Here is a 23,255-nt window from a genome sequence, read left to right on the forward strand (position 1 = left end):
ACGATGCTTGTCAATGTAAGTGAACACCCCAGTTTTCCTTTCCGAATCAGACCACCGACGACTGACCTACCACCACCGACCGACCTACCACGGAACAGCCACCAAAACGGCTGAAAGAGCTAAAGAAAGCTATTCGCTTTAGAAATTTGGCCAGGAACCATCGGCGATTATTGTCACAGTAAGCGCATAACCGCACGCTTAAAAAAAAAAAGAGGCTATTCGCTTTAATAAAGAAATAGTGTGCTTGGCGACATGCATTCGTTTGCAGTGAGTATCTCTTAGTAGTGTTTGTTGTTTCAATGCATAATTACGTAAGAAACAGAGTTGTTAACCAGCGCATATTTGGCGGCACGGACGGCTCATGTGTATCACAGCGCTGCAACAAGTGGCTCTGGGTAAGAAACGTGCCGCGCAAGGCGACGACTTCCGACCAACAATCTCCGGCCACTAACCAACGACCACGAAAACGAGCTAGAGGGCCAACGAAAGCTTTTCGCCGAAGAAAAGACTGCAATGTCAGTACACACTAAACATTTTAACACCCTTAAGGGTGTAAATCAGTTTGTCGCCAGACGAACACCCTAAGGGTGCTGTTGTCTACACCCTACAGTTGGGGTGCCACTATAGCACCCTAAAGGAAGGGTGTCCAGCAAAATAAATTTAGGGTGTAAGGGTGCTCGTCCAAATTAACACCCATCTGTGTGGGTGTTGGAAGGGTGTACACGCTTTTATTTCTAGCGTGTATGGAAGGCAGATTCGGCAGTACACGCCTTCAATTACTACTATGTACAGCGATCCACGCGCAACTATTGCGTGTGCCAGAAGGTTCAAGTTCGGCTACCAAACGCAATGTCGAACAGCCGGCCTTGAAGCTTCGATTGGCATACACAACACCTATACGTGTGGATCACATTACATACTAGTAATTCATGGTGTATATTGGAAAACCTGTCTTCGCTGCACAAATACAACCTAGCAAACTTGACACTTTTGAGCATGTATATCAACACCAAGGTTATCACAATTTCCATATCCAAATAACATGCAACACAGACTGGCAAGACATGTGCTGCATTTTCAAGAAAACGCAAATATATTTATTGCATGCTGCAATACAGAGTACAACATATACATAAATCACATGAAATATAAACATGCACAATCACCAAACACATCGGTAAGTGCAAGAACATGTACATTCCCCACAAAGGTACCTAAAATATATGTATTGATCAAATCTGTTATTAGAGAAGAAACTATGTATAGCGGCACTGAAAGAGCCTGGGTTGATTCGCAGTGTTTTGGGTCACATAAAGGAATAAATTTTTAGTATTAGGCTCCAGTGAACGAAAATTCAAGTTTTGATGCCTTAAAAAAAGGCATATTGCAAAGGTGAATTAGGGAAGCAATTGAAATGCAGAGCAAACGCACAAGAAAGACACCTGTTATTTTGTACACTAATGTAATCGCAAAGCATTATGAAAAGTTTCGAAAGTCGATGTAAAGCATAACTGGCCAACATTTTTCAGACTGAAACAATACTTTCCAAGCATAGACATGCTTTAAGTGAGGTTTATGTCAGGAGCCTTATTGCTAATTTTCTATTTCCAACAAGATTACTTGAGCACAAAAAATACGTAGAATTTTTTAGTGCCTACATAGTTTGTCCTCTTTTGTGAAACGAGAGTTCTCTGGGCTAAAGGTGCTGTGTAGCGGTTTTTCTAACTACAATACCAGTTTCTATAAATTTTTGTTTTGTAACTCTAAGGCACTGGTACATATACAATATGTAGTTTGAAAATAGGTTCTTTTCTTACTATAAATCAAAAGAGTGCATATTCCACATCTACTAGTGCCTGGGTGCAAAGTGCAGTAGGAGGCCTGATAAAAACAAACCACTGTTGATTAAACGATTTTGCTGAGCACAAAATGCGGACAGTGTTTTAAAATACATAGTAAATTTCTAAATTATTTGCACTTAGATGCAGTAATTCAAGATTAAGGCATGCTATAGCATGTGAGCATGCAAATTAGCAAATATGGTTTAATAAATTAGCCATACTCTGGTTACTAAAAGAACACAGGCATAGGCAGTCATGCAAAAGTTCAAGTTAAATATCACACTGTTAACATTTGCCAGCAAATGGTCGTATCAAACATAATTATACTGAACAAGGGTAGTTTCTTAGGATAGTTTGCAATTAATGAGATAAAATTACGTACAGCTTGAATGACAAGAACTGTGAGAGATGACAGACTGCGGTGACTTCCAACAATATTTAATTACGTTGCCACATCACGTCTATTTGTACAAAAGCGGGCATGCGCAGAATATGAGTCACAAGGGGTGTCTAACAGCAAGTGACTCTATTAAGAACATCGTCCTTTGAAAAAAATAAACATTAGAATTTCTATCTGTTGAGATACAAGACTTCACTAGGGGTCAGCACGACAGAGGGGTCACTAATGCACACACTAACCAGTTTTCTAGTGAAATCTGCTTCTATAGTTTCCCGGATGACCCGTGTCTCGCTAAAGCTTCCGTACCTTCAAAGAGGGGCACGCAGCCGCAGTCCCAGCAATGGATGCCGAAGTGGCCTTCAGCAGTGTTATGGACGTTGTTATCGTGCTCTCCTAAATGATTGTTTAGGCAATGTGTTGCCTAAACACATCGCCTGGCAGGCGTCTGTCCAACATGTTTGTTGGACAGACGCCTGCCTGTCTGTCCAACAAAGTCAAATGCGATATTGTAAAGCTTTGCCTCCTTAACAGCCTCAATAAATCTTGCTCACACGAGATGCAACATAGCGTTGGTGCACAGGCTGATTGCCTTTCTTGGGTTGGCTACCCTTTGGCCTTAATTTCAGCCATAGCGGAACAGCTTCTGAAGTGCACAAAACATGATGAGCGCGCTCGGTCAAGGAACCAGCCGGTTGAAAGACACAGGTTTGCAGTGCTACCGTATGTTCATGATGTCTCCCATAGGCTAAAAAATATTAGGGAACCTGCAGAAATCAGTCCTTTTCTCAGCCCCGGAAAAGCTGGCAAGGCTCTGTAAGTGTGTAAACGTGCTTAAATCACGTCAGAGTTGTTGCTCTGCCGGGCACAGAAAACGTTTTGCGATGTGTGCAACGAATGTGGTTTCCCAAATTCCCATTTTGAGGCAGTAAATATATGGGACAGACAGGCAGGCGCCTAAATGATCGTTTAAGAGAGCACTATAACAACGTCACTAACACTGTTCAAGGCCACTTGGGCATTCATTGCCGGGACTGCGGCTGCATGCCCCTCTTTAAGATACGGAAGTTTTAGCGAGACACAGCTCACCCGGTAAATTATTGAAGCTGATTTCACCAGAAAATTGGGTAGTGTGTGCGTTAGTGCCCCCTCTATCACGCTGACCCCTAGTGAAATTTTGTATCTAAACAGATAGAAATTGTGATGTTTTTTTTTTTCAAGTGACCATGTTCTTTTTACAATGACTTGCTGTTAGAACACCCCTTGTGGCTGGCTTTCATTTTCTGCGCATGACCCCTCTGTGTATACACACACAATGTGGCAACGCAATAAAATATTGTTGAAAGTCAGTAGAGTGTGTCTCTCGCAGTCCTTGTCCTTCACGCTGTACGTCATTTTTTATACTGAACAGCCAATATTGATTCAAAATTAGAAAAATATAGTACACATCTGAGCTGCAAAAATGCAAGTGATGCAGCAAATGGCCTTTAGCTTTCCAAAAGAAAAAGAAATGTTCACGGTTAACCACGAGGTGCAGGGACTCCATTCTCTGAGCATCTTGACCAATAAATGCAGCGCATGGCATTGCTGGAATCTTGCATCCTGCATTAGCAAAATAAGAAGAGAATCATGAGAATTCAGTCCGTGCAATTACACATGTACTTTGCGGAAAATTTGATAAAGCAACAAGCTCCTCAAAGTAACAAACTTAATTAATGTGACGGCAGAATGCACCGCTCAGGCAACTGGGCAAGACAAGTGAAAGGTAGAAGTTTCTATTTTGCAAATTAAGGAATTGCATGTTACTGTGAATGCTAAACCACTATGTCATTGTGAACACAAGGCACATACAGCAGCAAAAACATAAATTTACAGTAGCCTTTTCACCATAGAAAATAAGAGTGAATAAAGTTTAAAGACTACCAATGACATCTCTCAACAACAGACATTTGTCCAAGAGTGTGTATGTGACCTTAATACAAAATTGACATTATGAAATCTGCAATATATCTGCATTACACTTTATAAGTACTGCAGGTGAGAAGCTTACGGGATATGGCACATTAAGAGTGAAATGCACAAGGCATTAAAAAATGACTGTTTTTACACAACATTATTACACTAGGAGACAAAGAGAATTGTTTTACAGAGTGCACACAAAATGAAAATGAGGGAATCCCCACTGGCATTCTCATTTGCCCTGCAATACATGCATCCAGCCCAACAATATCCAACTCTCCAATGCAGTTTATTAGACACTTTCTGCATCCTAAAATTTATCGTGTATTTCTTATTTACTAATTTAGTAAGAATTGGCATTTTGGCATACTTTCCTCGAAAATTTAGCATGTGTTGTCAACTATTTTTCTTAGAGCACGCCCCCTTCTTTCAATGGCTTAGCTTGGCAATGCACTGACAAGTAGTATTCCCTTATTTAAACTTATGATCCTTCCTCATGCTCCCACTTCATGCTCTAAACTGTGATGCCACTCCAATGCAGTTTATGTTAATCTGTGACTATTTACATGGTCCTTCTTTCTGTAGCCTCTCAACTAGAGCCTGAAATTTCTTGTCTCCTAGAACAATCGTCTTGCCCAAACCATATTGCACGGTTACCCCTCATAGGGGGGGGGGGGGGGGTACTGTATATGAGTTTTCACATATTCAATGAACCTCAGACACAACCATTTCTCATCCTGTGTTGCTACTACCCGCATGAGTCACAATGGTTGTAAATTGGCTACCTGCCCTCTCGCTTAAAAGTACATTTTGCATGTGGAAAATAACCACAAGCATCACATTTCATTGAATGAGTGCTCCTGTGCATGTTTTTTTCCGTCCTGTAATGGCTAAGTTCAACATGGTCAAGTCGTTTGAAAACTGTCTAGCCTCAACCGATACTTTGTGTAGTTTCAAAATTATGATACATTCATTTTTCAAAACTTGTCCCAAATTAAGCATGAGACATTTTCATGATGCAAATGAGGTAAGGTTGTGCTCAGAGACTATGATAGGCCTGCTATATATCCTGCAAAACTATGTGAAATGAAATATGCTTGCAATTTTCGTGAGCAGCTAGCTCAGTACAATTAGGCGCATTACCTGCGGAAACGTTTTTTTAACGCTCCCGAGAGGTCCTGGTTTCTTGTAATTTCTTCAGATCCCTTGCAGTCTAGATTGCAATCCGGTGCATTTTGATTTTGATATTGTATTCAAAATAAAAACAGCTGAAATGTTAAGGTTTTGATAATTATATGGGAATAAATTAAAGGTAGAAGAGTGTAATGCAATGAGCAAATAACAAGCTCATTGCAGAGAGTAAACAAATATTCCTTTCCTGCAAATAAATTGGTAGCAGGAAGGTCATACGAAATTAGCAGTGAATGCACAATAAAGAATATGATGCTACAATGCCCCGGCATTCTGCGATATTCTTGCACAAAGAAAATCCTCATTATGAAAGACCATCAAGCAAATGCAAATGTATACTTTGGATCAGCAGTCATACCTGCAGTATGCACTGTACCATCGGCAATATTTACAACCACAGACAACTGCACATCATATCAAGCTTAGGCGGCCAAGGAGCCTGAGTTTTAAATTATAACTTGACTTATTATATTACACTACACAACTATATCTACTTACAATGTTGTCTTCTCAACCGCTTTCAAGAAGACATTAACCATCTGTCTGAAGGCGAACGCAAGTGGCTTGCTCTTGATGGGGGGCGCCAAGGCTGGGCATTGTGAAATTGCTGCTACCATCTGCATGACCTGCGAGAAACGACGCTCTAAGTACAAGATAAACAAATGCTATTAGAGCAAAAGACAAGATCATTGGCAATGAGCCTCGTTTTGGTTTGCACGAGAAAAGCCAAGAATATGGACTTTGTGCTGCTTACTGAAGAAGCAAGCCTCCTTCCAGATGTTGCAGTCATGCATTAAGATTGTCACACAGCTGCATGCTTGTATGCTGCTGTCGCCAGTACGCCAGTATGCTTTGAAGTTTATTATTTCAAGTTAAACTGATTATTGTGTTTTCTTGCCAATTCTTGGCAAACAGACCAGCAATGAAGTAGCTCACTTACACACACACTCCCTTTTGAGGATAATTCACACACACGCACGCATGCATGGGCGCACACACACACACGCACACACATGCTTCTACCACATGAGCAGCTTCCTGTGCTTGACACACATATATTTTTTTTATCCTGTGTCACTCCTACTGCTAAGGCATAAAAAATCCTTTGTGTTACCAACCCCAAACTCCTCAACCTACACCTCCAGCTTAAACACTTTCTCGAGAGCCAGGACAAGCCTTCTAGCTTCCCCAGTGCTCCAAACTGTAGTTGCGAATTTCAATAGGGCTGTAGGCGACAGCTCTCGAAGGGCATGCAAATTACCCGGAGACCTTAAGCTTGTATATGATACCTCTAAAGCACAACACTTCAAATTTTCAAAAATCATTAAAGCTCCTGAAGACAACTGCTATATACGTAAAACGTCTCGAATAACCTGCCGCTAACAATTTCAGCGGTTGTCTGCATCAAAAGAAATGTGGGCTAATAGGAAATCCACGTCTTTAAGATCGGAATTATTGTAATGGCGAAATACACTACCAGATTTCTTAATCATTTATTTATGCTCTGGATGTAACGTTCCTTTCACAATAAAAAAACAAGGATATCGATTCATCAGGGCATGGGAGGAAAAAGGACGAAGCGTATACTTGACACCTTCCCACTGGTCCTCCCGAGAAACGGCGCCTCATACAGCAGTTGTCCAGGGTGGCTTGAAACCAAACTCGGCTTTCAGGCGGGAACACTCGCTGCACCAAATCGGAAGAGTTTCATTGCGAGTAAAACTCTACTGGCCTCATGCAATACATACGCACGCACACAAAACGCACCCACACGCACACACAGGTATACGCACTCTCAAAGCGCAGACACAAAAGCGCACACGCGCACATTGATGAACACAAACAAGCACACATACATGCATGCAGGCAGACACGCTAACACGTGCACGCACACACAGCGACCCACAGACAACACACTCACAAAACACGTACGCACTAGACACGCGCAAACACGCCGGCCCATACAAACCGGCATGTACTGAACGCACGCACGCACGCACGCACGCACGCACGCGCACACACACACAGCGAGCCGAGCGCACGCACACAAATCAAGCCGAGCGCGAGCACGCGCAGACGCACAGACAAAGCGAGCCGAAAAAATGCTGAAGGCGTCCGGCAAGCAGCAACAGCAGCACGCGACCGCATCAGGGAGAACCAATACCACGCCGGTTCCTTCGAAAGGTGGCTAAGCCAGTCCTTTTTCTACGCGACGCAAACGTGGTCGACCACGTTTACCTGAAGTGCGAACGACCGTATTACAAGCAGCCGCGCTGAACGCACAAGAGAATCACATCAATGAACGTTCAAGCGCTGAGAAACAAAGCGTAACTATGCAGGCGCACCACGCCCGATGTAGATTTGACAAACATTAGTCACACGGGACGCGATCTAGGTAGTTAACTTGCCCTAGTAGGAGTGCAGCTGCTCTTGCTCTTACATTAGCGAATTATGAATTATGCTACGAGATCACAGTGAGATATTTCTAAAGCGAACAAAACAAATACCAAATAAAGGGGCACTTGCCTGAAAGTTTCCATCTTGCCAGTACTACCGACCGGGCACGTTGCAACTTCTCGTTTCAGCCTTCGTGGATCCATCTTCCAGTGCGTACGAACGCTTTGCTTTGAAGTGGGGCACGAGTAATACACAAAGCATGGGCCACATCTTTTTCTACCCCGCGCGCAAAACTAATCACACGTTTAAAATTACTTCGCACAACGCGCAACGCGAACGCACGCGAAAACGAGCATGATGGCGCAGCTTCCGCCTTCCCGTCCTGCCGCGCGCGGAAGTGATGGTACAGCGTCGGCCGTCACTTCCGGTCGCTTTTCATTGGGCATGGGGCGGCCGCGCAAATTGAACGTTTATTCTGACAGGTTTGCTTGCTCGCATGGCCGCCTGTTTGCTGCTGCTTCGTTGTGGTCTCTAACTAGAGCGGTGAGGCGGGTAGTTGCTACTACGTTTCGTGCCGGGCATCTTATTTTGGGGTGGGGGGCGCAGTCTGTGCTGCATCACTGAGGGTACAGTACACAAATCGGGACCGTGAGCGAGACGATCGGCGCTCTTCTGCTGGTGCGATTAGATTATTCGCTGCGTCCGAACGAAGCAACTTTGCGAGGTCACAGCGTAGATTCAGCGATATCATGGCTCGATAAAGACGCTCACATCTTGGTCGTACGACAGCGACGCGTAAACATTCATGAGGAGACTGAAGACTGCGTTTGCAAGTGCATATGCTCTGGATAAGAAATTACAGCTTTGACGACACCAGCCCTTAATATATAGGCTCAGCCTTACAAGCTGTATTTGAGGATGCACTTAGAAAGCAGATCAGTAGCGTAGTAAACCTCTGAATGAATTAGGCAAGGTACGTGGAAATTCGGGTTTGAGAACTTCCAACGTGATCTCGCCCCTATAAGTCTTCTTTATGGTTTCACCATGCAAATTGTACGTTGGTGCCATTGTACAGCAGAGGCTCGTCCAACAGCACGTCCCTGTTTGTTCAGCAATGTATCCAAACAGCTTCTTCCATTTCACCACTTTTGTTGGGCTATTAAGGGCACCGAAATATTAGTGCAGAATTGCGCAAGTTGCTCTCGTGTTTTCGCTCTGCTACTGCAGTTTTTCTAGAAGTGTTTAATTGCATGTTAATATTCCTGTGAGCACGAAAAATAATGATAATGGAATTGTAAGTGAAAGGGCGTTCTTTTTCTGGATGATACATTTTTGGAGTGGCCGTCATGCCAGTAACATCAGAATCCTTGAAGAAATATCGACAGTCACTTAGGAATGGGAAAACTTAATCGCTTCACGCATCTACACTTGCAATTGTCACGTGACCATGATACGTTAGTTCATACATTGTCACGTGTTCTTCACAATTCTACCTTAATCTCCCGTAATCCACCATGCTATAGTTTGTACGAACCTTAATGCAATTTATTCCACCCTTATTCACATTATTTCACATTATTTACCCATAATTGCTCATACTTAACGCTGTTGTATTTACTACCTTCTGTATCACTACTGACGTCATACAAGACAGTGATGACTTCACATTTTATTTATTTATTATATACATTCAAGGCCTAGTAGGCACAACAGAAAGAAGTGGTGAAAATATGCAATAATTGCAATGCAGCGCAAAAATAGAAAATCAAACCATAAGATAATTTGAACAGCGACCTTGAATTAGTGGTGTCGCAAATTGAGACTGTGGAGGCGGGAAGGCGGTTGCATTCAGTGGCTGTTCTTGGCAAAAAGGAAGAATGGCACATCAATTTTGTATTGGTGGTCGATGCGAGACGAGAACTTGGTGTGGTGAAAAGATTTTCTTCACGAGAAGGGTTAAATTAGCATATTCTATGAAAAAGACAGAGACGAAAGTATTTGCGACGTAACCAAAGGTCAGGTTCACCTAGTGTTCTTTTCATGGACGTGACGCTAGAATGAAGTGAATAATTTGAGAGAATAAAACGGGCGGCGCGGTTCTGAGTGCTTTCTGAATGCTTTCAAGGGAAATGACAAGATTTGCATGAGCAGGGTCCCGTGTGGATTGTTGTTGCGGAGAACGCCACCTTTCCTACCTGAAAGGCCATGAAACGCTTTCGCATTAAAAATGCAATACATACACACATTGCTCAATGCGTGGACGTGTACACGTTACTCAGATTTATGCATCAATACGTTCAACACCCTTCAGGCGTCGATTTAACACCCTTCTTTGAGCAAAGTCACACCTTATGTGTGGTATCCACCCTTGTGATAGGGTGCTTTGGCCGAAAAGGGTGCTAGAAGGGTGTGGGCATGGGTGTAAATGCCGAAAGCACCCCTATTAACACCCATAAGGGTGTAAAAATGTTTAGTGTGTATAACAATTGACAACGGCAGCCCTATGCGTTTTGCTGAAAGCGATTGTACAGCAAAATAGGTGGCTACTTTGAATGGATTATTCGTACTTCGCCCGATAACAAAGAGAATTATCAGCTTGTGCGTCAGAACAATTTACTATGCGGAATCCCTGTGTTGCCAGTGGCAAAACATAACGCGCTACCAAACCAAAGCTTTTGGTCCCTGAATCGTGTCAATGTGACACACACCAATGAATGTCGTCATAACAAACCTGGCTTGAAGGCTTTTTTTTTTTTTGACACGTCGGCTTTTAAATTCTCATGAAAACTGTGTAACCTTCATACCTATAGATGGACGAGCAACAGCATACGCGCAATGTATTTCTCTTTGCGCCTACTTACAAATGAATGTCTACCAACATTTATGATCTGGCTAGACCTTCACGGCGTATAGCAGTACGTTAACGCAGATGTGCCTTTTCTCTCAGGCGAGTGTCCGACAGATTTAACTTTTAAGCAGCAGCATAAGAAATCCCCAAGTGAGTTGAAGCCCGAAGAATAGGAACAGAGACGAAAGGACAGAAACTAGCAAGCACTAACCAAGCCTTGCTTATTAAAGAAGCGTTAAAGACAGGGCAAAATCAGGAAGAATATGGTTGCGTTTGTTATTGCTGTTTATACTTTACTGCTATTTGCCAATTATTATATGGCAAAGCAGGATTACTATCCTCTAATTACTCTGCGGACAGTACGTTCCTTTGAAGCTTGCCGAAATTCTAATTCAGTGCTACCACGATATACCTGCGAATAATGAAATACAAGTATTCTTTTTGTCCCGGCAGAGCTAGGATTATTACACATAAGTCAGATTATACCCGGAAGAAGCATAGCGAGCAGTCCTCAGCGCGTCGCGTAAGTCTGGTTCATTAGAACTGTGGTAGCAACAGAGAGGTACAAGAGATTGATTAAATCAATCTTCACCTTTCAGAGACGAATGTTGCTTCATCTCCCTTTGATTAAGCATGAACATTGGCTCATCGCGTTACCTGCACACAGTGAGTTGAATTTAACTGAAGTTTTGTCGTTACTATCACAGTCAGATTTCATCGACATCAAAACAATGCATACGAGAGCAGCGAGCCACATTCCTCACGCAGCCGCAGTTCACCTCTTTCTGTAGCTCTCTTGCCACTTATACGCGCAAAAGAGCCGCCAGAAAAGATAGCAACGGCAGCCCTATGTTCACATCGGAAAGCGATGATGCAGCAGAAATAGGTGACTACATTGAATGGCTTATTTGTGCTTCGCCCGAAGACCGACAAAGCAAGAAAGGAATGAAACTTCCCAAAGAATCTGGCTGACCTAATTTTGCCTCTACGAAAAATGAAGCAAAATGGCGAAAAATGAGGGGCAAGCGATAAGGAATGGTTGGCAAGGGAATGAGCGAGAATGTTTTTTTCACTCGGGGGAACTTGCCGGAAGGCATAAAGAATGAATAAAGTAAGAACTTACAACTCTGCATCGTGAGAAAGCTGGAACAGTGCCTTTGTAAAATTGCTGCTCATCACCCAACACTCGCAGTTTAAAGGTATATAGTCCTGCTTCATTCTAAGCTTTCCAAAATACCTAGGTCTGGTTATTTTGCAAGATTACGCATATACAGTGCACTTATGCCATGGTGGCGAATACGGCAACAGTTACGCACACCAGGCGCTCTTCTTGCGCAAAGGCAACAGAAACAGGAAAACAATGTGCGCAGTGCGGCCTGAAACAGTGGATGGCCACCATCTCATTTGAATTGCATGGTTCGGATTACCTCATTTCAGTGTTTGTTTGTTTTTTGATTGCCTCGTTAATTGTTGTTTGAGTTGCAAGGATAAGCTACGCACGAAGTTTCATTATTCACAAATTATAGGTTAATGAAAGAAAAGTTGTATCACGCAGACGCTTGTGCGGCATGCCAAACAAAAAAGCCACCCCGTGTTAGTTTAAATCAGAGCTGACTGCTCCAGAGGAAAATAATGAAATCATTGTAAGGCCCGACAATTTTCAGCAGCGTACCACTTCTTCTGCTAATACCCCCGGGAAGCGAAACCCTCTGTGAGTTCAGCCATCTCTCTCTCAACTTCATTCGAGACGAGAGTGTCCAGCAATGCCTGGCCCACTCACAATTTCTTCCCCCCCCTCACCTGGACTATATCAAATATCAACCTCAGTTTTAGTATATTTCTTTCCATCCAGACGACTTCAGTTAGCACGCTGTCGCCCTAAGTCTACAGCAAAGCCAGTGAAACTTCCGGCAACTGTATAGTAGACTTTGCAGTCGGAGTTGTGTTTGAAGATGAACATTCCGGATCGTCTGTGTCTGCGTTTGCTTCCTATCGCAATGCGTCTAAGCTACTGCGCAAGTGCTCGATAACTTGACTGCTTCTTGCTGTAATTATTCGAGTACGTATACCACCATGCAAGTGCATCGATTCATGGCATGGAGTATTAATTATGAAGTCAGGATCAGTATTAAGTGGTGGTGTCTTACTATGAAAGGCACGTACCGAAGTTTTGACTTGCTATCCTTTTTGCCATAGGCGTCCCAAGTAGGTGATCTTTTTTGGTGAAGACAACTGGTCAATAAACTCGCAGATGCTACCTGAAGGCATCAATGTTGCCGGATTCGAGACTCTCGTTAGTTAATGAACGAGAAGAGTTATAATGAACGACACGACGTGGGATTGTTCCCCACATGCAGCAAGATCCTTTTTCATCCACTTCAATTTTCATCAGTTTATCATTTCTTTAATTAGTAAGTACAAGTATTTTCCCCTATGTGGCCCTCGGTGTCAGTGTGTTGGCTTGTATAAAAAAATCGAGCCCCTTGGCTCTCCCTTTTCTCCTCGTTCCCACACACACACACACACGCACACACACACACACACACACACACGCACACACACACGTATATATATAATATATATATATATATATATATATATATATATATATATATATATATATATATATATATATATATATATATATATAATACTGGCTGTGGCTTAGCTAAGGTTAAGCCCAGGATGCGAAGCATACTAGCCTTTATTTTAACGCGATAGCGTTAAGGAGCGCGTGTCGCAGAAAAGCCGGTGTCGTCGGCGTCGGCTCAGGCGTGCGGCGCTTGCTCAGGCGCACATTTCGTTGTCGCGCCGAACGCTGCGTTGCTCGACGCTCACCGCGTCCGATGCGGGGCGCGTAGTCGCTGCACCGTAGCAAAGCCACCTAGAAACAGTCTCTGTAGCACGTCGCAACCTTCGCTTCTCATTCCAATGAGCAGCTCTGTCTCTAGGAGGCATCTCACCTCGTGAGTGTCTAGCAGAGGCAAGCGCAGCTGCTTATATACCGCCGCGACGCCGCGAGAGACGGCGCGAGTTGGAGCCCCGTTTCTCCTCTGTCGTGACGTCACGGTGTCACGTGGTATTGAAGGCGACACCGCCGCGCCTGAGGAGCTGGGTTGAGCTCCAGTAATATGCTTCGCATAATATATATGCGCCAAGGAGGAGCTTCACAGAGGAGTGCAGAAGACGATGGTTTGGAATGCTCGCGCGTGTACCCTTCAGTCATATTCCTTTGTTAATTGCTGTTCTCTCAAGATGGTATTTAACTATACGTCTCTGCTATCTCTCGTCCTTGTGACCATATTTGTATGTTATATTGAGTTTTATGGTGCCGCTTTCTCAAGCATGAATTGTATTTGCCCAGTCTTTTTTCTATGACCTCTCCTTTCTTTCAGTTAACCGCTTACTCGCAGATGAGCATTATGTTGTCAAAGAGCATAATTCGTTTTGTTTTTGCGAAATGTCTATTGGCTGTGGAAGTCACCGCGAGGGCAGCTGCTTTTCTCTTGTTGTCGCCCGCCCGCCATTCCGCATTAAAAAACGAAAAGAAATACTATTAAAAGTGACTACCGTTAACAAGCTAACTTACGCGACCAAGTGACATAAGCATCACCACATTGCCTGTCCGCCAACAACGTACTAAGCAAGTAGTATGTAAAGATATGATTTCAATTCGACAAGAATAGATTTCAAACAGTCGTGCGTAACATCGCCTTAATATGTAACACTGATAGAGCGCAGTAGACAGGTGTCCTAAATACTGCGGGGTTGCCATGTGAAATAACCTCTGCTATCAAAGTTTTTTTTTCGTGCCAAAATTATTGAAGTACAAGGGGAAGTCTTCGCTCAGGATTATAAAGGGTGCAAAAGAAATAAGGTAAACGAGTTATGGAAGAATCTTGTTTTTTCATGACAATATCTCCATGACATAGAAAGAACATATGAATTTGGGATGCGTAGTAGGTAACATGATAACACGTGACCGACTACAATAAAATAACATTTCACAGCGACGATACGTTGCTGCAAATCTTAGGTACATATTCTACCTCAGTATTCTCATAAACATGTCGGATATTTTAGACAGGTGATTGCTGCATTGGCTGATCTTTTTCCTGAAGCTCGGAGCAAGATACCTCGAAATATTTTGGCCAGGGCATTGCTTTTGTTTCTACATTTCTCTTTGTCATTTATGCACGGAAGAGGTGGCCGCCAATCGCTCTTATATAAGTTATAACTTTGACCTACGGTATCAGAGGCTTATTTATAAGAACATGGTTGGTCACAGAAGCCGCTAGCTAAAGACTTGTAAGGAATAGTGGAATCGCCCGCTACGTCATACTTTTTGGTTCAGAGTTGTAGAGTAAGAGAGGAAAATGAACGTTCGACAAAGTTCAATAAAGCTTTGCTTTGAAGCTCTGAAAGCCGATTTCTCCATCAATCACGTGTCAAGAACCACCAAGTGGAAGCTTTCATACAATATATGGGATTTGCATCTGCCCATTCTTAGAATAAAAACTGATGTTATTCGCGTCGATGCGTCTGAATTTCAATGCAACTCATTGCGAACCTCAGTTTAATACAGTTGATTTATATTCTCCGGCATACTCCATAAAATAAAAGGAGACGTTACTATCACTTGCGCTAGAGACCTGTACATTGCAGAATATGTCGGGAGACAGCTGTTTCCTGAATGCATTACGTTTTCATTTTCCATATGCGCATAAGATTACATGTGGTTTCCATGAAATGAAAAAGTTCAGGAGAGAAGTACAAACTTGATGGACACCCTGCTCCGAGGCTTGAAGTGGACCATCTATCTGTGTTATCTCAATGACGTAATCGTTTTTGCTCGAACTTCTGAAACCCACCTTCAGCGTCTCTCAACTGTCCTTGCTTTGTTCCGAGCTGCAAAACTTCACCTCAACTCTTCGAACTGTCACTTCGGCTGTCGTGAAATAACCATTTTCTGGCACTTCCAATAACCATCTTCTGGCACGTCCAAGACTATAGCAAACGGCGAAAAAATTTAAATGAAAGCGTTTGTTAAAAAATGGAACAACAAAACACCTTTTCCCCTTTATTTGGACCTGCTGCACTGAGCAGGTGAGACAGTAATGACACTGGTAAACATGCAGCGTTTATCGGTTTTGATCAGTGCAAAAGCCAAACCTTTGCTAAGGAAAAAATGGCGCCATGGTATATTTGTCCATCTGAGCTGCTGTACAGTGAGAATTTGGGAATATTCCTTGCACTGACGGCTTTGTGGCGTGCAATGTACTTCACAAAGAAGAGAAAATGCTGTTTCGAATACGCACGTGGAGCAGTCTGATCTGCTAGTTACTCTGATCTACCTCCCTTCGAGTCTGCCTCCTGTCAGACGAGCTGAAGCTGCAATAAAGTGTCGTTACGTGTGTCTGATCACTTTGGCGCAGCAACTGACAACCATGGCCTCCGAGCAATGATGCAAATAATTAATCTAATAAAGTGTCTAAATTAACTGCTACGTAGTCGGCATCGTGACTGGCAGTCTGACCAATTTCACTACATGTTCACGCTGGCTGCCACTGGTTGGTACGCCACAAAAATGCCTCTAAAGCAGATGCAGAGGTCCCAGAAGATACTATCGGTAAATCGCATGATTGAGTTCTTGTAGAATCTGTGTTGCGCAATAAACCGCTTATATACCACAAGCGGCACAGATGCCGTTGTTCGATCACATTAATTTTCTTATTTATCTTCCTTGAAGAACCTAAATAGTATGTCAAAAGTCTCCACAGTGACTCGGTATTGCGTCAGCCGATTACCTTCCAGTGATGTACTTAGCATGTTTTGTTGCAGTAGACATTGTCGTTCTGAACCCAATGCCACTTCACTAAAGACACTAATTCCAGAACCTCTCAATTCTTTGGTGGGACATCTTTGATAAAAAAAATTAAAAATAAACGGTTACAGTGACGGTTTCCGAATTTCGACCACTTTGCTTGCACTCGCGCTTATCCCAGCTAGTCAAAGAGCGAGGCGCGCCCTCTCGCCAATCAGGGGCACAGAATACTCCTAGTGAATGCGGATACATTTTGTGGTAACTCGGCAGCCCATTAAGGGCATAAATGAAGCCTGAACGCGTGAACATCGCAAGCGAAAAGACTTCCACTGCTCGGTGACAGCCTAGCTCAATGCATCGATATATGACACGTACGTCCATGGCCTCCCATGTGATCTTGCGCTACCAAGCCGATGTGTTTGTTTTCCACCAGGTCGCGCCATAGTGCGTTCAAAACTTCAGCGCAGCGAACCTATATCGGCAGCCACATGTGCAGTACGCACATACGCAAACAGCGCCATACCCGCCGCTGCTTAGCTGCTCTGCTCGAGATCACGGGTTCATTCCCGATGCCGCATTTCGAAATGCGAAAACGCTCGTGTAATTAGATTTGGGCGCACCTTTAAGTGCCCTAAGGGGTCAAAATTATACAGATTACTTCATTACGGCATGCCTCGCAATCAGTTCGTGGTTTTGGCGCTTAAGAACCCAGTATTTCATTTCTTTTGCACCTGCCGTGACGTGACGCTTATCGCTGACGCAGAGATACGTGGACGGAGCAGAATGCGGTTGCCGCGACAAAGAATGAAACTAACAGCCATAGAAAGTCGCTTGCCGCAGCAGACAACAAAATCTCCAGAGAGCAAACTGTGGCTCATGCTATCTAGCAAGTTCCGTTCACAGATAGTGCCCTCCAAAATTGCGCTGTGTTGCTTGATTCAAAACAATCACCAGCGTAAGCACCGTGCAAGGTACAAACCCAACTTCCTTCAGGAAAAAAGAGGATTCGAAAGGGACCCCAGTGAACAAAAAAGGAACTTAATGTTTTGTTGCAAATTGACCAAAAGAAGGGTGTAAATTAGAAAACGAAAGTGGAAAAGTGCAACCATGAAATACAAACGTTACATCGTTGTGCCAACTTGTCTTATATACGTGAAAGTTAAAACGCCAACACTGAATAGCTTTCATGGCACCTGTTTTCAATAGTTTTCTTTATTTATCTTTTTTTTACTTTCAATTCTACATACGTTCTTTTATATTACCGCAATCGACGCCTTTCTATTCCTCAGAAGCAGCCAGCAGAGAACCCGTGGCCAGCACCATCCTGGCGGAAAACATTTAGGGCTGTCGCCTTAGAACCTTGCCACCATTTGTCATATTCTTTTTCCAGTTTTAGCGAGCCTTCCTTAAACTATCCGAACAGCTGTCTTTCCTTTCTTTGCCAGTTTCTCTGGCAAAGACTGACGGTCTGTTTCTCTGCCACCAGCCTTTTCTAAAATTTGTTCTTCCCTCTCTCCCTTTCCTCGGTGACTTTATCCTCGTCGTACCCGACTGAGAGGACGTCGTCGTGAGCGTTCACAATGATTCCTTGGTGATACCCAGAAAGTCATTTATCTAGACCAGCCACTTTCCTTCCACGGCGCACCACTAGAACATTCCTTTCATTTCTTCGCACTTCAATGTATTTTTTTCTTAAACCAGTTCGGTTCCACGTGGAATTCCAAAGTTCCATCAAAGACGGCATCCTTGACCGGGGCATTTTTTTTCTTGTTACCTCTAGCGCCATTTTTCGCCTCCTGATAATACAGCGGTTTCCTTTGCACCGCGAACCATGTTTTACTCCCTTCCATTCCAGGCACACGGAAGAGTTTACTTGCTGAAAATGTCTTTGCTCCGCATTTTTATTAGAAGCCGTTGAAGCGCGTTTCTTCTCCCTCACTCCGCAGTGCGCACTGGTGACAGCAGTGCAATCGTCGCCTGTGTTAGTCGCAGCGAAAACGCTCCTCTGGGAAGTACGTTACTGCGCTTGCAACACATTTAAAAATATATAATATTAAGAAAGAAATGCTAGAGTAACGGCACAGTCAGTCTATTCGGGTCGTTTTCCCCGAAATCACGCTCAGAGACGATAGTAGCATAACTCTATGTTGGCCACGCTCCGGACATACGTCGGATGCACAGGCGTTACCAATAACGAGACGGTACTGCCGAAGGCGTCACCGTTCAAGCAGTGCAATTTTATGGCCGCGAGATTCCTGCACATCTCGCTATGCCGAAAGCATATTGAGCAAAGATCCTATTTGCGAAAGAATCAGAAAAAAATAAAAAAAGAAACAACGCATTCCAGGCGTGGAGGCAGAAGGAACGTAGCAAAAAGAAACGACCGCCATACATGATGCGAACAACACTACTTTTGCACTATATATAGAACATACCGCTGATGTGAACATGGCCACGCGTCCCAGTTCCAAACGATTTCCTGTGCTCGAGCTTAACTAGGATATAGAAATTTTGAGAACTTCTCTCCAAGCTTGTAGGCTGCGCCATTGTGTCCAAAAAAGGCAAGACAATCCTTCCCACCTTCCTCCTACCCTCCTCCCCCCATTCTTCTTTAATTTTTATACCGGATTCCAGCTTTCCATTTTTGTTTTGCAGTCTCACTTAGGCGAAAATTTCATGCACGCGTGGCGGAGATACTCAACGTTTCGATGTGCCCCTCTAGTGTTCCCGATGGTGGTTAGGTCTGCACTTCTAAAATATCCTGCCTCTTTGTTGTTCTTGTTGTTTTGACATTTCTTTCGGTCAGGGCAAGCGCCCTGACGTGCCGTAGACCAGGGCACGTCAGGGCGCTGGTGCTTGTGCCATTTTTCACGTGCCGTAGACCAGGGCACTGTGTGCTTGTGATTATATATACAGGGTGTCCGAACTATCATGCACCAAGGTAGAAAAAATATGCAATTGCCACGTAGCTGGTCAGAACCAAGGTAATGTCGTTTGCCATCGCTTGGAGATATTCAGATTACTTTTCTACATTCTGCCTAATTACATAATTACCATTAATAAATAATCAACTTCTCAAATAGTATAATTAGATGAGAAGTGTCAATGAAAAGAATTTGGAGCAACAAGAAGAACTCCTGATACAGCTTTCTGTTGCTCAATACGTGCTACATAAAAGTGTTTTTCCGAGCGCGAAAGCAGCCCAAAAAAACACGCAAAATTGCCGTGCGACTGGCCGAAGCACTTTGCGTGTATTTGCGGGTTCCTTTCAAGTTCGGAAAAAACACTTCTATGTAACACGTATTGAGCAACAGAAAGCTGTATCGGGAATTTTTCGTGTTTCTCTAAACTTTTCCCATTGACACTTTTTGTCTAACCAATGTATTCGAGAAATTGATGGAATAATTAAGGCCTATTATGTAATTAGGCGTAGTGCGAAAAACAATCTATTTCCAAGCGAGGGCAAACAACATTCACTTTGCTCTGCTAAGGTACGTGGCATTTGCATAATTATATATCTTGATGCATGGTAGCTGGGACACCCAGTATATGCTTGCGATTTCGTGGTGGGCCGTGTCGTGTGCTAGTTGCAAAGTAATCTTGGAATTGGTTAACAATGACAATGCACCGAAATAAATACGTGTAGCTGCTGAAGATGGTTTGCTAACGCGGCTAAGAATAAGTCTATAGGCTCATGCGTTGAAGAGGTCTCGCAGTACAATTACAAAATTACTGTCATGACAGCCGTCAACACCTTAATGTGGCTAATTCTGTTTGTCTTATTTAGCTTTCAGTATTAAAAATTTAGGAGTACCACAGACAGCGTGATCGTCGTCTTTCAGACGCAATGGCGGTCGTGATAGCTTGATAACTAATGACATATTCTAAAATAGGAAAATTCATTAGACAAATCTGGCGTTAAAAACAAGATGTGCGAATTCTGCATGTGTGCACCTATTAACAATTACGCCCGCGAAGACCGATTCCAGCTACAGAACCTAAATGCTTCTGAAACATTCTGTCTAGACAAGAGAAGCTATTATGCACAAATGCGTGACTACTGGTCCAACCGGCATTCTCTCTCTCTTTCTCGCTATATATATATATATATATATATATATATATATATATATATATATATATATATATATATATATCATTTATATATATTTATATATATAAATTTATATATATAAAAAGCGCTGCATCAACATAACAATCTCGGTGCCAACAAGCTCGCGAGCTCGCACGCATTTCTTTCTCGTTTGCCACTTACTCGCTATAAGTTATTTATATCATTCAACGATTCAACTGCCGCATAGTGTAATACGCCTATCTTTAAGGCGCCAAAGAACAACATACAGCACACAGGAAAGGTCAACGGGACAGAGCGCCACTGACAACTACTTTATTTTCACAGAAAACACGTAGTTGTGTGTGGTCCTCTGTCCCGTCGTCCTGTCTTGTGTGCTGTGTGTTGTTTCTTGGTGCCTTAACGGTAGCTATAATGAATCAATACCAACTTGCCCAGCAAGAAGTTCTCCAAAGTGTAAGACACCTTTGTTCTATATTTACATTGAATCACAAAACGATGATCTGCATGGACCAAATGAGAGTGGACCCGTATTTACGAAAGAAAGGTGTGCCCTATAGGACGCCCCGTAAAATAAGACAACAGCTAGATAGTGAGAATGGGCATATCATTAGCGAAGGTTGCGGAGCAATGCCAAACAGCACTTACGAGGCGAATTCTTCGACTGCTGATGTTCACGTATACACATATAGTGGGAATTTCATGTAACTTTTAACAAACTTCAAAAATATGGCAATTCCACGTAGCTGGACCGAATCGAGGTAATGTTGTTTGCCGCCGCTTGGAGATACTCAGATTATTTTTTTTATTCTACCGAATAACATAATTCGTCTTAATTAAATTATAAGCTTCTCAAATATGATAATTCGATGAAAACTGTCAATGAGAAATTTGTAGACCAACATGACACGCTCCCGATACAGCTTTCTGTTCCTCAATACATGCTACATAAACATATTTTTCCGAGCGTGATAGAAGCCCGTGAGCACACGCGCAAAGTGCCTCGAGCAGCCAGTCGCGCGGCAGTTTTGTCGGCATTTGTGTGCTTTTTCCACGCTCGGAAAAAGTTTTATGTAGCGCGCATTGAGCAACAGAAGGCTGTATCGGGAGTTTTTCCTTTATTTTCGTGTGCAACCGCGGCTGAGCAGAAAAGAGCAGCTAAATGAGCTATCAATGTCAGAAATGCAATCTCTTTCGTTAATTACGCGGTGACAGAGCATTGCACGCAGAGATTTCATGTTCGCGCTTTCTTTACCCTGCTCAGCATAAATAGCAAACGCTGTACCTAGGTGTGCCAGAACATGGTTTGTATTCAAATTATGTGGATGAAGGAGAAAAACAAAAAACACCCATGGAAACTAAGGTAATTTCAAGCACACGGAGGGAACAGTTTCGCAAGAGAACATACCTTCAGCTTACAAATACCTCTTGATCCGCTTTGTCCCCTGGACCAGCTTTATCTAGGTCGCTGCTGCTCTAGACATTTAAAAAAAATCTTATCCGTGTTCACTGTTCGCTAACCCGGAAGCTATTATTAGAGTCTTTTTTGCCAAAATCATACAGCTCGACGAGCAAATTCTTGCGAAACCCACGCTGCGGCTTTAATGAATTTCGTTCTGCTTGGTGTAGTAACGATTGTAATTACTCTGCTGGAGCAGCTAGACTTCGCAAACACGCAAGCTTGTTCGACACGAAAGAATAGCAGAAGTGTCACCCCATGCTCCCGAACTTTTGAATGAGGCTTCACTAAACCTATTTCTTTTTCCTGTGTACTTTACCTATATCTGACATGTGTACAAGCACGAGAAGGGGCGTTAACAGAGGGGCCCGTTTTTTATTACTCATATCATGAGAAGCCAACAAAGAAGGACACTAAGGAAAACATAGGGGAAATTACTTGTACTTACTAACTGAATTCAAGAAATTATATTTTCATGGCAATTATGCATTATGCATTACACGTGCGATGGTCGCACGCGTAATGCGAAGACGTAGGATTGTTCCTCCCTGCGGCAAGTTGTTTTTTCATCCACTTTCACTGCCATTAATTTGTCATTTCCTTAATTCAGTTAGTAAGTACAAGTAATTTTCCCTCTGTTTTTCTTGGTGTCTTTGTTGGCTTCTCATGATGTGTGCGCAAAGAGGATCCACCAAACAGAATTCCTCGCAACCTAATTAAGTCCTGGGATGCGAAGGCCTTGTTGCATATTGCACCTAATAAATTTCCAAATCATTATCACAGAATCATCGCACAGATTGACAGACGGACTATTGCTTCTGGGCTAACGCTGACAATGTTTCGTTATTTTATCTTTGCTTAACGTTGGAAGTTAAATGGTTCTCAAACACATTGCATGTCAGACCGCCGCAGAGGCTACCAGTTAATTCAATATCTCTGAACACCACGCCAGCTAAAGCTCCTGTGCAGGTGTTACAAGGATCTGCATCGGGCAATTTCTTCTATGCTTCAGCGCAAGCAAGCGCATTTTCGCTTGAGCCTTTTCTGTGTTGATGGTCAGATCAATGAGTAAAGATGACCTCTTTGTAGGCCCCGCGCTGTAAAACGCTTACTTTTTGTAGTAATAGAGTTATTATCTGGACAGGAGTTCTAGAACGCGTCATTTACAGAATTTGTTGCGATTTTACTGGAGCTATTCTGTGGCCAGAGTCAATGTTTCCTTTTTGGAAGTGATCTGTGGTGTCGC

The 23,255-nt window shown here is 43.1% G+C and overlaps 1 protein-coding gene and 1 long non-coding RNA gene across 12 annotated transcripts in view; both read right to left on the reverse strand.

The window, feature by feature from the left end:
* Positions 1 to 23,255, reverse strand: part of LOC135904590 (uncharacterized) — a 900,492-nt gene that overhangs the window by 591,601 nt on the left and 285,636 nt on the right. The window lies entirely within an intron of this gene.
* On the reverse strand, positions 3,444 to 8,129 carry LOC139059668 (uncharacterized). 3 transcript variants are annotated; one of them, XR_011514297.1, is made up of 4 exons: positions 7,915 to 8,129; positions 6,983 to 7,074; positions 5,887 to 6,005; positions 3,444 to 3,840 (listed from the first exon to the last, which is right to left on the reverse strand). It is a non-coding gene; the product is annotated as an uncharacterized lncRNA (long non-coding RNA). The 3 variants fall into 3 exon arrangements; XR_011514295.1 differs by having other exon boundaries at positions 5,887 to 6,014; XR_011514296.1 differs by having other exon boundaries at positions 5,887 to 6,014; positions 6,976 to 7,074.

This window comes from Dermacentor albipictus, chromosome 4, assembly GCF_038994185.2.
Source record: "Dermacentor albipictus isolate Rhodes 1998 colony chromosome 4, USDA_Dalb.pri_finalv2, whole genome shotgun sequence".
Taxonomy (NCBI): Eukaryota; Metazoa; Arthropoda; class Arachnida; order Ixodida; family Ixodidae; genus Dermacentor; species Dermacentor albipictus.